Here is a 15,686-nt window from a genome sequence, read left to right as displayed (position 1 = left end):
ATATGAACGATGTTCGGGTTTATTGCAGGCAAACATATGCTAGAACGGAGTGATCTTTTTTGCTCATTGTTTTAGCGAATAGCAATAATGATGAATCCAAATTGCACGTATATATTCAATATTTTACGTAAAATGCAAAAAGGCTTGATAAACTCCATTATAAACATCGATATTGTTGAAGTATTATTTATACATCAAATTCTAAAATATAACTTGCCCATAATAATTAACACCATCTGTAATAAAGATGTCGATATTATATTTCTCAATGTTATATGCAATAGATTGAGAAATCTGTTACAAATATATCTCGGCACATTTGAATACGTGATTGATTTGTGTAGGTCATTGAGCAAGCTATATATCTATCCTTTAAACGTGACTTGAACTGATGCCGTCAAAGTGTCGCAATGCGGTACAGATCTCATACGTGTTTTATGAGCGCCGGCGTGTAAACTCGTATCGGAATAACTGTGTACTCGGTGGCTGAAGGATGGAGACGGGGGATAGCCGCCGGGGGATAGCTGAGGTGTGTACGACGATGGAGTCGGTGTTTACGGGAGAAGACGAGGCGAGGCTGGGACGAGAAACGGGACGGGTTGCTGTGCCGGGCAACCGGGCGACGGGCTTCTCGCAGAGAGAGAGGAGAAGGAAGGAGCGACGGATGCGAACGAGGGGGTTGTTGGAGGGATAGGGAGGAATGGAACGGGATGATAGCGAGGTCTGATTACGTATTTACTAGGAGCGGAGGCAAGAGCGGAAGAGAAAATTCGCTCGGTTCCGCGGTTCCACGGACGGCTGTGCGACTATTTGAATTATGCATGGACACGGCTTGCCTACAACGTGTATTGTTTGCGGTACGCGATTCCGATTCTTGAGAGCGACGGTGTACGTATGACGCCGGTAGGAACAAGTAAAATCCCACGTTGGGCTGCACCAGTCCTTGAAAACCAAACCAAAAGCCGTGTTTAAATTTGCATTTCTTTGATTATAATCTTTCTCTTTCTCTCTCTCCCCCTCTCCTCTCTCTTTCTCGCTCTCTTTCTAATGTGTAATGTAAAAATTTCGAAACATTGACGTTTATTTTATCAATTTACAAAAATTATAATATTACGTTATTGATATTATTTATTATTTATCATCAACTGGAATTTTCCATTTTTTGGAAGTAATACATGATTTATAGATATTATGAAAATGATTCACACATGATCTGTCAAAAACCGATGTACATCTACGAGGATTTTATTCATGCGAGCTATACGAATAGATATACTTACTTGTGATAATTATAGCATAATTCTATAAATCCAGCCATTAAATTCTGTCAATGAAAAAATATTATAATTGAAGAATCAACATACGTATTGAAAACTAAAATTCTTGAGCCTTGCCTCTCGCCATTTACCAGTATCACCTTTTCGTCTTGCGCCGATTTTACGTCGCGGGCGTCCTTCTTTTTTGGAAGTCCTCGTGAGAAACGTCACCGCAACTACGGAATGCTAATGTTCAAGCGCCACTGTTTCGCTTTGCACTCTAAGCTGTATCAACACGAAACTCTCTTGGAGGGAGAAACATGGACCGTGAAAAGCTGCCGATTTCTACGATCGGTGCACCATGAAATTCGATACATCAGTAAATCTCGATATTTCAGAAGGCCGTCTTCGTTCCACCCGCAACGGTATTTCCGGTTTCGGGCACGATATCGGAGCATCGGCGAGCATTGTTTCACGTTGAAGTGCCTGCGTGATTTTTAATTTAGTTTCACCGTAGTAAGTAACTAGAGAAATGGCATTGAAAGTTGAAAACATTTCGGGAGTTTGCAATATTGCTGCTAGATTGAACATTTCTCTCTCTATATATATGTATTAACTCTCTAAAACATTTAACTACTTTTTACAAAATTTTATTACTGTTAATTAAAATCCTAATTTTTAATGACGATCAGCAACTTAGATGTTTTTACGATTTCTTTTTTAATTTGCTGTGCCCAAATTAAAAGATTATTCAATAAAAATCAATTATTGGTCTTCCGATCCTTTAATTAATAGATAATAGAACCAATTCGATCAAATGCATTTATGTGTAGAGATATTTATATTATGATATTTCAATACATAAACAGCATAGCGTGTTACTCTCCTCGAGGCAGTCGCGTAGAAGGTATTTCACTTTTTAATCCGACGTGACGCATCGCCAATGCGATCAAGTGAGGTAAAGAGTTCAGATTTTAGCAAAGACACGAAAGAGACGGAGAAACTGAGTTTGGCTCGTAAAACGTGGCTACACGATTTCTCGTGTGTGCGTGAGAATGAGAGAGACTCGGTAACGTTGGTTGCCTTAAGTCTCCGGTTGTTAAGCCGCGAGACGAATTCCTCTGGACGCGCTTCTTGCTAACGCTAACGTCGCACCTAATCTCCCTTTCGTCTCTCTTTCATCCATTTCAACTATACAGCTCTTCGCAGCCGCACGATGGCGAAATGCTCTTTCCGTACATTAGGACCTTTTCAACAGAGAACCGCCATCTCGACTGCGCATGGGATGCTCGGATGTTAAGATCTCGGTCATAAACAAAGATGCTTCGCCGCGAGCTAATTATCCCGCCAAGTTAGAAAAAAAAATGCATATAAATAATGTTTAGTCTTTCCGTATGTAAAATATATATTATATCCTTATATGTATACAAACTATCTATTTAGAGAGATTAATTTCTCCAGCGCATCTTTACTTTGTGATAAACATATAGATTTTATGTAGATTGCCACAGTATGTGATACGCTAATCATGTAAAACGAAACGATGCCGCGATGTAAACAAAAAAAGACGTTATGAAAGAAGAAGAATCGGCCAGAGAATTCGAAAAAAAAAGAAACCGGCAATCCACCGGAACTTATGAAAATTTAGCTAGCAACAGAATCCTAAATCTCATTAAAACACGGAACCCGCCGCGAGGTCGGCCGGTGAGGACGTGCCGGGGTAGCAAACGGGGGGGTAGGGAGAATTTGAGAACGGTGGAGGGCTAGCGAGGGAGCCGCTGACTGCAGGGATGCCACCCTAATTACCTCGGGCTCGATAAAAAAAACGAATTAAAGAAAAGAATGAGGTGGGGCTGCTCGTGACAGCCAGCTAATCGGGGTGTTTAAGAGTCTACACTGATCGCCGGGGCCTCGTTAAAACCGGGCGGAGGGTAGGGCAGCTCTCGCTGCCTTATTTTTGCCGGGCGTGATAATGGGGATTGCTGGCAGGGCAAGCTGATGGCGTGGGCGGCGTGGAGTGCGGGTGGATGGCAATGAGAAAGAATGCTGAATCGCATAGCCACGGTTATGATTTACGGTGCTAGGCCCGCGCCACTTTGCATACCGATCAACGGCCGAAATCGCGGCCGGTTATTACGCGATGGTCACTGGAAACTTTCGTGATTCATCGGTTACTTGGCGAAAAATGGCGACGAAAAATTGCGGCGGCCGGCTACCGCCAATTTCGATCTAATTAACCCCCGCGACTAATGCCACTCTCGACAGCCGCTCTTGCACGAAGCTTATATTGGTGCAGTAAATTTTCGCGCGCATAGAGAAGCGATTATAACGTATTTATTACACCGGTCGATTGTAACGTGCCGTTTCCAGTCTTTGAAAATGTAGAGATCAACTTTAATGATTCGAGTATCCATAATAGAACTACAAGATTGCGGAAATAATAAGAAATTGCCAGTCAATGCAATCAGAATAAAAATTTGCATAAATCAAATACAATTAAAGAATATTTTGATTATGTTTGTCCGCTTTACAATACAAAGTGAAAAAGAAATTTCGCTCAAGATGAACAATTTCGACGAAAATCGACGATTTCGACGTTGATAACAAAACTAGAGAGAGAATATCATGCTTTTCTGTAACTAACGAGGAGGCCCTCTCGTAATTAAATAAAGTTACTTTTTCCGTCTGCCATTATCTCTTATCTAAGCGTCGTGACACCGCTGCGACGATCGACCGAGGCGCGAATCCCGATATTTTATTTATTTAGATGCTGAGATGAGAAAAAGTAATCAAGGGTGCGCTAATGGAAGGCCGGACTCTTCCCCATTTCTGTCGGTGAACTTTTTTTGTTTCTGTTTCTCCCGGCCCTCGCGCGCGCCCTCCTGACTATCACCCTTCTACCTCCATCCTCATCCCCCCCGTACCCCTTCCGTCCCATCGCCCACTATAATTACGCACCGACCGAGCTCTCGTGCACCGCCTCGCTCCGAATAAATAACGCAAATGAAACTTGTCTACCTCACTGGTAACGACAGCGCCTCCGCGTTTGCTCGACGCGATATGTTCCATAAACGCAAATGTAAGCTTCAATTAGACAAGCGTGGTAATTGCTGGATCGTTAACAAAGTGATTAATTAACGAGCATCGCTTATTCAAAGCGTGCATCTCATAGATAAACACTCGAGAGACTATTTTTGTTCGAGAGATTATTTTTTTCTTAGCTTCTTTTTAAAATTAAAAACAGCTATTTGAAAATATATCTTTCACTAAATGCATTCATCAAAAATGCATTATTACAACAAAGTTGCCTGCTAACAATAAGTCTCTCGTTCCTTCTCTTTTATTAACATTTCGATTTTATAATCAGCATCGCACTCTACGCCGATTGTGCACCTTCTCTTTCAACGACTTCTTAAATTACCGCTCGTTCGTATTTTTATCTAAATATGAAATGTACCTGCCGCCAGATCCCGATTGCCGCCGTTCCGCGCTGGTGATACGTCAACTGGTCGATTACCGACATCAATTATTGATACACTCAACGATATCCAGCTACATCCGGCGTGAAACGACGTATGCGCTCGTCTCTCGTGGACTTTTATTGCTCACGCGAACAATTTTTTCCGATTCCCGTCGCTTTTTAAATATTAGATTTTAACGTGGCGCCAGCGTTCCGAATCTGTTATTGACGAAATTGAAAGGGCGCCGTATTTCGCGACACACGGTTTTCAGTGTTTGTCTTTCGATGTCACCGTTGTCATCTGAATAAACGTATCGAAATTAACTTCATATTTTCCCCTTAGATTCTTCTTTCTATCTATTTCTCTCTCTCTCTCTCTCTCTCTCTCTCTCTCTCTCTCTCTCTCTCTCTCTCTCTCTCTCTCTCTCTCTCTCTCTCTCTCTCTCTCTCTCTCTCTCTCTCTCTCTCTCTCTCTCTCTCTCTCCCCTCTCCCTCTCTTCCCTCTCTCTCTCCATCTCTATCTCTTTCATAAACCCGAATACGGACATTCACATTGCACAAGGAAATTGAAACATCTACCGCCTCGAAGCAACGTGAAACCATGATTTAGAGAACGGTTTGAGTTATGTATCCTCCTATATTAAAGTATTTCAAATGCAAAACCATTTCGCACGCTTACACCGCTACAACGGTAGTTTCCGCTACGATTCTGCCCGTTATCATTGATATTATGAGGGATTTTTGACTCGTAATGATTATCAAATTCTCAGGAAGAAAATTTTTTTTAAATGTTTTCTATGTGAATAAACGAAATAATACTTTAATATAAAAAATATTTTTATTTGAGTTAATTAAGAAATATGGTATAAATGAATTAACTATGTACGTTATTATAGTTGCCCTTATTTGATAGGTGTAAAATTTGATAGATGTAAAATCGTAGAGACAAAATAAATGTTCGTTTGCGATTGAGAATATGGTTAAAATTGAGTGAAATTGTTCAAAATTATTGATTTGTAATTTAAACCAAACTGAAAAATAGAGGAAACCAAACCATTATGATGTGTGAATCAACATCATCTATCTGACAGCGATTTAATTGTTTTCGATTATACTTGATACGTTAATACTTGAGAATATTTATGTATGTCCAAGCTGACTTTGCAGACAAGCAACGTCTTACTTGGTTTAAAATCGAATTTGTTTCTCGCGACGATCCATTATCGAGAACCTCCCATTCTCTTCTGTTCGAGAGGCCTCAAGCTTATCTATTCTCTTTTTTTCCTCGAGTCTTCGATGAGCGCCGAGACGGAGGCTCGTGCACGCAGGTAGCAAAGTAGCAACCGAGCGAAGGATGGACCATGCATTATGTATAATACATCACGTTATTGGTTCCCTCAGTGATTCCACCCCTTGCCGGTGTTATCGTGTACCGCGGCACGGCACGGCACGGCCTAGTAAAACATAAGCATCGGGAAACGATAAATAAGAGAAACGTGGCCCGCATACCGCGCTACGTTTCGCTCGCTCTCCCGCTGAAACCCGACAGAGGGAAAATGTCCACGTCCTCTCTCTCTCCCTATCGCTCTCTTTCTTTCTTTCTTTCTTTCGCCGTTCGGTCGTCTCTGTTTCTCATACCGTCTCCCCGGTATCGCGACTCTGTTCCGTTCCGATTTTGTCTCCTGGTTTACGAGGGTAACGGCATCCACCCTAGACCACGGAAGCGTCGTCGGGGCTTTCCATCGAATTCTCGAGCACCCTCGAAAGGACAAACCGAACCACCACTTTTCGATTCAACCCCTCGACCTATCACGTATGCGTACCCCGGGACCCCTACGGTGATACTACTACATGCTTCTTCCGATATTACGCCAAATTGTTTAGCTTATTTGTAAGGATTTATCGTGGGAATCCGCGAGGAAATCAGCCGAGCAATTTAAATGACGCAGAGAACCGTTGGAAATAGATATTCCACATCTATAGAATAACGAAAAAGATACCAGCAGCTTTCTAAAAAATTTACAACCTATAATTGAAAGTTACCACATGTTTTAATTTACAACTTTCTAGAAGAAATTACATTTTTATTCCGCTAACAAATAATAAACAAATAAGATTCTTTTCTAAAAGAAGTTTAATTTTATTTAAACTCGGTGTTAGTCATGTGTGAATAAGGCTCGAGGCTCGACTAACTCAAATTAGTGTTTAATAAAAAGTGTCTAATTCTAACAATTTTTATTTCTAACAAATTGCATTTCGATATTGTTACCGAACCATATTCTCGGTCAAAATCGAGTCATAAACAAAGCAACGGCATCCCCATCGGAGGAGTAAAAGACATCCGGTATTGCCGTACATCATCGCGAAGGGATGACAAGGCGTTATGATAAAAGAGGGACAACAGCGGCGGAGGCTGAGGGCGGTGGGTCGTATGTAATATCGGCATTAGGGAATATGTCAACATTCATCACGTTATCAAGTTGGCCGCACACACTGCGTGTTGATACACAATTATGCGTGGCAGCGCGCAGCACTCTCGCACCGTTCTTCGGCGTTGACGCGGTCCCTGCGCTGGAAGCGAGGCGAAGGATATGGTGCCGAGAGGAATATACCGGGGCTAGCGAACCGCCAACCCTCGTAAGGCGAAAGACCATCGGACGTTTGCCATACCGGCGCACCACCACGTGCCACGCGTGGTGATCCATGACTCCTCCGAGAGAGAGAGGAGTAAGAGTTAGGGAAATAGGTTCGGAGAACTTGTTTGCTCCGTCCCACGGGCGACCGACTCCTCGACGGGAATACGGAATCGTGCGCGTAACGGCATGTGTTGAAATTGCAAACGGAGAAGGATTCTCCGGCGCTCACCGGCTATGAGCATCCGGCTCGTCTCGAGTCGTTTCAAGATCGCGGATCTGGATCTATCGAGCGCGCCCGCAGTATTTCCTCGGAACGTTTCACGTGAGATTACGTTACCCGCATTATACATTGAACACGCTACGTTAGTATCGATATGACTATATAGGTATATTGTTTTTAAATTAGAGAATAAAATATAGTTTATATTTAAGGAAAATGTAAGCCGACAAATTTATTACGTTTAAAACGGGGTCAATGATTTTATAATAACGTATGAACGGAAGCAAGAAAGGAGAAAAATAGAAACTAGAGAGAGAACGATAACCGAAAGCTCATTGGGAATTCATGCGATATATACGAGAAGGACTCTGAACTGAAGATCGACCTATGGCGGATTGCGAAGGGAAGGGACGTGCGCGCAGCGCTCGTGTACAGAGAGAACAAGGAGAGTTAAGGAACGGAGGAAGAAGGAACTATGGAAAGGGGTGGTGGGAGAGCGTGGTGACACTCTCATTTCGGAGAGAATTTACAAGCAGCCCCCTCGCGTGCCTCGCATAGTCAGACCTAGTCCGACCTCTTATATATATTGCTGAGCGTAGCCAGCACAGTCTGGCATAGTTAAGTGCGCTTCTACTAGATGTACCTGAGTGCTTACGAAATTCATTGACCTCGAGAGCGGTAGTCGAGGAAATAGTTGAGCAGAATGATCTTGCGCCATCCTATTGCATACAGCTAAGACATTATTAGTCCTACATATGTTCTAAGCCTAAATCTCTATTTGCTTAATAATAATTTTACACCGAAGCTTCACGCAGAATTTCGAATATAGTAAATTGCATTGCTTGTACGGAAATTAGCTATACACTGTGCAGATGTATATTAATTATATACCAGGTAGACATTTACAAATTGAAAATACGGATTGGAAAAGTTACATATGTATATTTTTATAGCGGTAAAGAGAGACTAAGATTTATCGAATTTTCTTTAATATTAATTGCATTCTACTGCAATAGTTAAATATTTAATAAGTCTCCTTGTATTTATACAAACATTTGTTTCTAACCTTTCTTAAATATTTCCCACAAGATCTTTAATAAAGCATAAAAGCAATTTTATCATTTAAACATAAAAGAACGCAAATGAACAAAAATGGATAAAAGATCCGCGGTATCTAATGCATGGCGAGCAGTTGATACCGTAGCAAAGGTACAAGGGTGAGTCCCAAGCGCGATACCAAGCACCTTACAGGTTGCCACGATTACCTGGGGTGCAGGTGGTCGAGTTGGTGTCGGTACCACCCCGCGCCGCCCCTGCGTCAACATTCAGCGATCCATCTAGCGTCCACCCATCCCTTTGTTTCCCTCTCACTCGCACCTATGATCGCCATCACTCTCAAACTACCTCATTGCCCCCGGGCACGCAATCATTATGCTACCCCTGCGATACCTCTGACCGACGGGTGGGCCACGCCAACGGAATCGTTGCGCCATTATGGAAGTTATGTGGGCGTGCACGATTGCAGTTTGCTCCTTGCCAACTTTATTTACGAATTGGATCGCATGACGATACGACCTTACCGGAGTTAGATGAAACGTAAAACGATGCCTGACCCGTTCTTCGATTCCTGCAGAAATCTTATCAACCAATCTGCATCACGACGCGTCGGGGTCTCCTTGCTGACGTGCTTGTATTTAATTAAACTTTCATCGTTATGAATTGCAATATGTTTCTTTTTTGTGAATAGCAAGCATTAATCATTGCAATCGAATTATGATTGGAAAAACTGTGATAATATTTAATCAATGTTAATTTCAAGAATAATTTAATACGAATAATGTGACATTATTTTCGGTTTTATTCAGATTAAAAAAGAAAGACGAGTTAAGAATCCTTTACAAAAATACTCCTGCTCGCATGCTTATAAATATCTAGATCTATAAATATCTAGATATTTATTCTACATACTTTCTTTATCCGTAATCCTTGATATTTGCGAAAATGTCAAAAGGTCGTTCGTGGACAAGATGCGCTAACATATATTGGTGGTTGGATACCGTTGCGGGCCAAGAATATGATAGGATAGGACAGGATTGGTATAGAGCCGGCGTCGTTGGAGGGTATGGGGAGGAAGGTACGTGTCGCCGCGGGGTAAACTTACATGCATATCCTGAGGGAGGCCGCGCGGCGTCAGGTTGGCACAAGGGTGGCAGAAGTTACGGCGTCTCGACGACGCCACTTCCTAAGTCTGCTCTAGCATTACCGTCTAACCTACCTACTTACCACCCCTGCATCCGAGCGAGGCTCCGGCTAGAAACCCTCGATTCTATCCACCCTCCAACCACTCTCTCTCTCCTTCTCTCTCTCTCTCTCTCTCTCTCGCTGCTGAACAGACTCTTCTTGGTAGGTCCCAGCCGGTGCCTTGAAGCTACTTTGAGCTGCTCAAAACGGCACCGCCGTCTCTCGTGCTCGGCGCAGTTTCGTACGAAGGCGAGAACGTAAACGCAGCCTACAGGGTTGTAGAAACAACATGGCGCGCTTCCAGAGTCCGTCGCAAGAGTTGGGCGAGACTCACTGGAACACGCGGCGAGGTCGTCCCGGAACAGACGAATTTGATGTGCCTTCCGGGCTAACGCGGTAACAAGTTTCCGGCAAGTTTTCTCAAGGTGGGTAGGGGAGGGCCGCGGGTCGGAATATTAAATTTGTTTAACAAGCCACCCCGCTCTTACTTCGACTCCGCTAATTCCGCGTCCTTCGTCCTTCGTCCGGCTTCGGGACGGCGCGCGGGTGCTTCTTAGACCGAAATTAAATTTCGTTTAATTAACGACCAGGCGAAATGCGCCAGCTTCGAAATTCCACCACCACTCTCCGGATGATCCGTCAAGCAATTTTGAATTCGAGCAAATAAAAAATGCGAATACACAAATCGTCTAGTACATAAAAGAAATTTAAATACATATAAAGCATGCAAATTGCTATTATAAAAATATCACGTTCTTTCTGTGTATCGCATATTCACTTTATTAATGTCTCATAGAAATTTCTCAAGCCTTTTACAATATTCTTTTGTGAAGACAAACCGACATTTGTCTAATCCGCCTGCCGATGTGGAGTCGTTCGACAAGAAAGAGTACGCCGAGAGAAAGGGGGATATCTTCATCCATATCAATTACTCCGCGATTAGATGGATGAAGATACGGATGCGCAGCGTTCGGATCGCAGCCTCAAAGAAGACAGTTGTTTGTGGGACGGCGGGGTAGAGCAAGGAGAAAAGAAAAGAACCTTGTTGAGCGAAGACACGAGAGGAGATTCGTCGTGCCGATCGTGATTGACAACATGACTGCCACAAGCAGCGATCCTGATTCTTTGATTGAGCGCTGTCACTCTTTAGATAAGAAACAGCCTGGCGAATATCTTAATGAGTGCCGCCTATGGCAATCCCTCTTGCCTCTCACGACATATGCGTTTTACGTACTTAATTAATCCGCCGGGGCCTATTTACACCGCAGGGTATCGATCCCTCGGTTCGACACCGCGAAGCGGATCGACGCGGACCGGCTGCCAATTAATGCGAGCAATCGATCTTTCTTCTCTACGTCTTGTTAAGTTATTCTCTTGACTAGTTATCCGCCTCTTAAATGGGTGAATTGGATCTACGATTTCACGAAATTGAGATTTGTGTTCTTTAAAACTGTCAATTACTCAAGATAGGATAGAATATGTTTATAATAATAATGTGCTTGTTATTATTATAATAAGTTTAGAAATCATTTTGGGAATCAATATTTTTTATGTTATGCTAATCTACATTATACTTTTATATGCTTTATTTAAATTTAAATTTAAATATGTATTGGCAGATATATAAAGATAATATTCAATGATTCCCAAGAAGTAATTTTTATGTAAACTGTTATTTAAAACGCTGAAAGAGGCTTCTCTCTATCTATCTCATATTATGCCTGTCCGTAAAAAAATCGTAGAAACGCTGACGATGCGCTAATTGCTGTCGATAAGACACAATCGAGATAACGGAATCTCAAAGACGGGATGGCGCTTTGACTCAAGAAGAGGAGACAAAAAAAGGTTTAGGCCAAAAAGAAAGAGTTAAAAATATATGATATATGTAAAACACTCTTATCTTGTTGATCAAATATTAACAATGTGACCAAGCAGTACCAGCAAGCTAATGAAGAAGAAAGCGACTGGCACGCAAAAGATGTACCTCGAGATGTACCTTCATCAAAGAGATCGGAATCAAATTCAGAGATACCGCCAGAAGAAAACCAGGGGACAATCAGAGTTCGGCCGATCGATCGTCCAATTGTCGCGGGACAAGACCACCTCTCCTCGATGTCTCCTTTCTGTAGTGTTATTCGTTAATTACCCATTAATTAGCCGTTCCTTAATTTATCCGCTTTGATCACACATGACAACATAGAATATGTGGTTGAGAAAGAATGAGATCACGTCGATATCATGTTCATTTCTTCTTCATTTTTTCTCTCAATTGTTCTAAACTATTTAATATCTGCGTCATCAGTTCTCTCGATTATGCGATTTTTATTTTGTTGTATATTAAATTATTACGGAATAATTACATATGTATTTCTTCTTTTTTCAGTTATTATATAACAAAAATTTTATTTAATCTTAACATATGTATATGATATTTATAATAATGTGTAAATTTTTATGTTTAATATGTGTCATTATTAATGATTCTCAAACACTCTGTTTTAAATTAACATTGACGAGATACTTTAAGTTTTTTAAAATATATACTATTTAGCAAAACGTACATTATTTCTTAGATTTGGGAAGATTTCGAAAAGAAAAGGTATACTTATTATAGCAATGTCAAAAACACGACGTAGAAGTCTGATAAATGTCTAAGAAACATAATGAATAAATGAACAGTTATACGAAGAGAAACGAGATGTGACTCATGCGGAAAAATGTCTCTCTTCCTGATATTCAAGAAAAATGCGCGCCAAAATTGAGATGCACGCTTAGAGAAAAGTTCAAACGGCGAAAAAGCGATCGCTCCATAAGTCAACACCAATCAGGAAAACGTCGCTTCGGTCCAGTGACGTAGCGCACCGATAGAAAAAGGAAGTACAGAGAGACCACGAAGCGAAACACACAGCAGAGATATATAGACTCTTATTTTGTTCACGATAGGGCTGGCAACTCGCCTGTGATTTGAGGGGGAAGGAGAACGAAAGAGAGCGAAAGCACGAGAGAAAGAGGGAGGGGAGGCGGAGAAAGAGAGAGAAACCCCGGATATAATGGTACAAAGCCTCTTTGAATCTCCGAGACGCACCGCCTCGCACGCGGGACTTTGCTATCGACGATCTGCTGCATCGTATGCAAATTTTTCTTCTTATAAACATCAACCTCCGTGGATCTTAGGTGCTCCTCTGACCACTGCACTTCTTTGCCCCTGCCCACCGGCTTCTTGGGCTGGCATGACGCTGCGGCATGACGAAGATGCGGCCTGTCTTGTATGATAAAGAGAATAACACACACATTGAAATGGAGAAATCCTAGCGTTGTCTTTTATATAGCTTCCGTAGACAAAGTCGAATTGATGGCATAATTATAAATTTGCTTCTAATAAAAAATGCAACTAATTAAGGCGTGAATATTGAAAAGAATAAATCAAATACTTTTCAACTTTATATAACTTTTTAAATCACTCAACTGCTGTTTGCTAGATTTTAATATTTTTAAATAAAATGTTTTGAAATAATATTATTGTATTTTAATACAATATTTTAATAGTATTATTATTATTTGATACCATTATTTAATAATATTACGTTTACGATATTATACTAATTAGTGATATCAATTAGTGCATCAAGAAGTATCTTACGCTAGAGACTTTTCCTTTAATCGTGACTTCGCAGTTCCTCTCTAATTAGCTAATTTTTCATTAATCTCCTTTAATTACCATACGGTTTCGCCCCGTTGTTACAATGTAGAAGTCGAACGTGATGTTGGTATTAATTAACGTGCATCTATTGTAAGTGTAATAAAGCCGACATTAGATACAATTTGATGGAATGCGTCCTTAATTATCTCGCTTTTTATGCTTTAAGCTTATGGTGAGTGTGAGATCCGCGGAACGGATATATTCTGCGAAAGATTCAATGCCTCGCTTCGACGCGAGTCTTTTTCGAAATCGCAATAAATCCCGATTTACACGGGCAAGCGGATGGTTGGATCGCTCATTTCTTGCGGTGGAAGTTCATGGAGATGGGGACCACCGCGTGAAACGATCGAACGTGTTTAAAGTGTAATTTAATGCAACAGCATGCAGGTGTCCGCCAGGTAGATATCGCGCATTGCCAAAGGCATCGACAATGGGAATCGAGCTTGAAGAAGCGCCGTGCATTTTGATGGACCTCTGATCGCTCGTTTATCCTCCTTCTCCTTCACCTTTTTCTTCTCTCTCTTTCTCCCGGCTTTTGCCCGGTTGTCGCCATTGTCGCACAATGAGACACGTATCATTCTTATCCTGCCACATCTTGTCACGAAGACGTTGTACTTGAAGCGTCGCGCCGATTATAACAATTTGTTCGCGCCGTCGGGGGCAGGCCTGACCAGATTGCCAATGAAATGTCGGTGCCTCTGCTTGTGAAGAACCTTGTCTTTTTTAGATTGGTCGACGTTACCCAGCATTACCGTCATAATGCGTTTTTATTTTATTATTACTCGACATCGAAAGGAATTGATAAATTTACATTTATCCATATATTTACATAATGTAATATTTACATTAATGTAATAATACAGTAATATTTTATTTAGAAATCATCTTTTCTCTAATATATAAAAAATTTAATTGTATTTATTATTATGCATTTTATATTTTATGAAATATAATATCTTAATAATAATAATAATAATGTATTATAATATGACTAATTATAGGTCTCTCGGTATTAGTTTGGATATCACAATCAGGAAACCCCTGTTTCCTCTTTTGTCATTGAAACAAATCCAAGCGCGGCTCGTTAAAACGTGCAAATTGTTATCCGTTGTTTGTACCGTGGCTCAGTAATTATTGCGAAATTAATATTTATGAAGTATGTCGGCGCACACGGATCCTGATTAATTGTCGAATTAATTCGATAATTAATTGCAATATAACAAAACAATAATTATCGCGGGATTAATGTTTATTAAATATATAATGCTCGGATACGTTTCCAATGGTCGTTGAAATAAAAAAAGGAAAGGGCCACCGTCAGATTACGCGAAAGTGCGGTGAGAAGCGTGATTACGCCCGGTAAATTCTCCCCTTCTCGGCGCAAAGAGGAAAACGTTATTCTTTAATTACAGATGACAAATGGTTCGTTTCGGCGGTTATACGGCCAGGATAAAGCGCGACGAACGGACGGGGTCGTACGCACTCGTTATTTCGTACTTTGGAACATGGCGAAATGGGGGACACGACGGACCACGCAATAATACTGGCCTGAAAAAGCTGAAAAAGAGGGCCAGAAGGGCAGCCATTACTTGCGACGCTTCGCTTCCAAACGATCGCTATTTATCTCGTCGCAACCAGCGAGATTATGCAAAGAGTAGTCCTCCAAGCCAACAAAGTCGATGACTCGCCCAATGTTTGTCGTAAGTTATAAACAAACGATAGCTTAACACCATGATCGTATTATACAATATAATATTTTTAATATTCTATAAAGATCCAAAATACTAGAAAGATCATAAAATACATATAGGACTAATACATAAAAATACATTATATATATATATATATATATATATATATATATATATAACATATTTTAAAAATATTATTTTTTTGCTCAACGAATGTCTCAATTTACACATTTTATGAAAATAATAAATATCACTTTTTAAAAAAGTGGTGCCTTTACACATACATGCCTTTTGTCGCGACGGCATACGTATGTAAAGGAGGGTCAAAAGGTGAACAGATGAAAACGGAGACAATGTACGTTCCTGTCGTCTGGACAAAGATATCACATTAGACGTGAATATTTCCTGCGAAGGTTTAACGTTTCTCTTGTACCATTATCAATTACGATTAATATTTTTACCAATAGCAAAGCTGCCTAAAT

The 15,686-nt window shown here is 40.9% G+C and overlaps 1 protein-coding gene across 1 annotated transcript in view; it reads left to right on the top strand.

Moving 5' to 3' along the window:
- Rrp46 (exosome complex component Rrp46) overlaps window positions 1–15,686 on the top strand; it is an 88,043-nt gene that overhangs the window by 51,648 nt on the left and 20,709 nt on the right. Inside the window, exon 8 of the transcript XR_011718133.1 lies at window positions 14,926–15,213. The gene's annotated coding sequence lies outside the window, so the exon portion shown is untranslated. The remainder of the gene's footprint in view (window positions 1–14,925; window positions 15,214–15,686) is intronic.

The sequence above is a fragment of the Temnothorax nylanderi genome, unplaced genomic scaffold (assembly GCF_030848795.1).
Source record: "Temnothorax nylanderi isolate EJ_2023f unplaced genomic scaffold, tnyl_v1.0 TNYL_tig0050_pilon, whole genome shotgun sequence".
NCBI lineage: Eukaryota > Metazoa > Arthropoda > Insecta > Hymenoptera > Formicidae > Temnothorax > Temnothorax nylanderi.
This window is presented reverse-complemented; position numbering and strand designations above follow the sequence as displayed.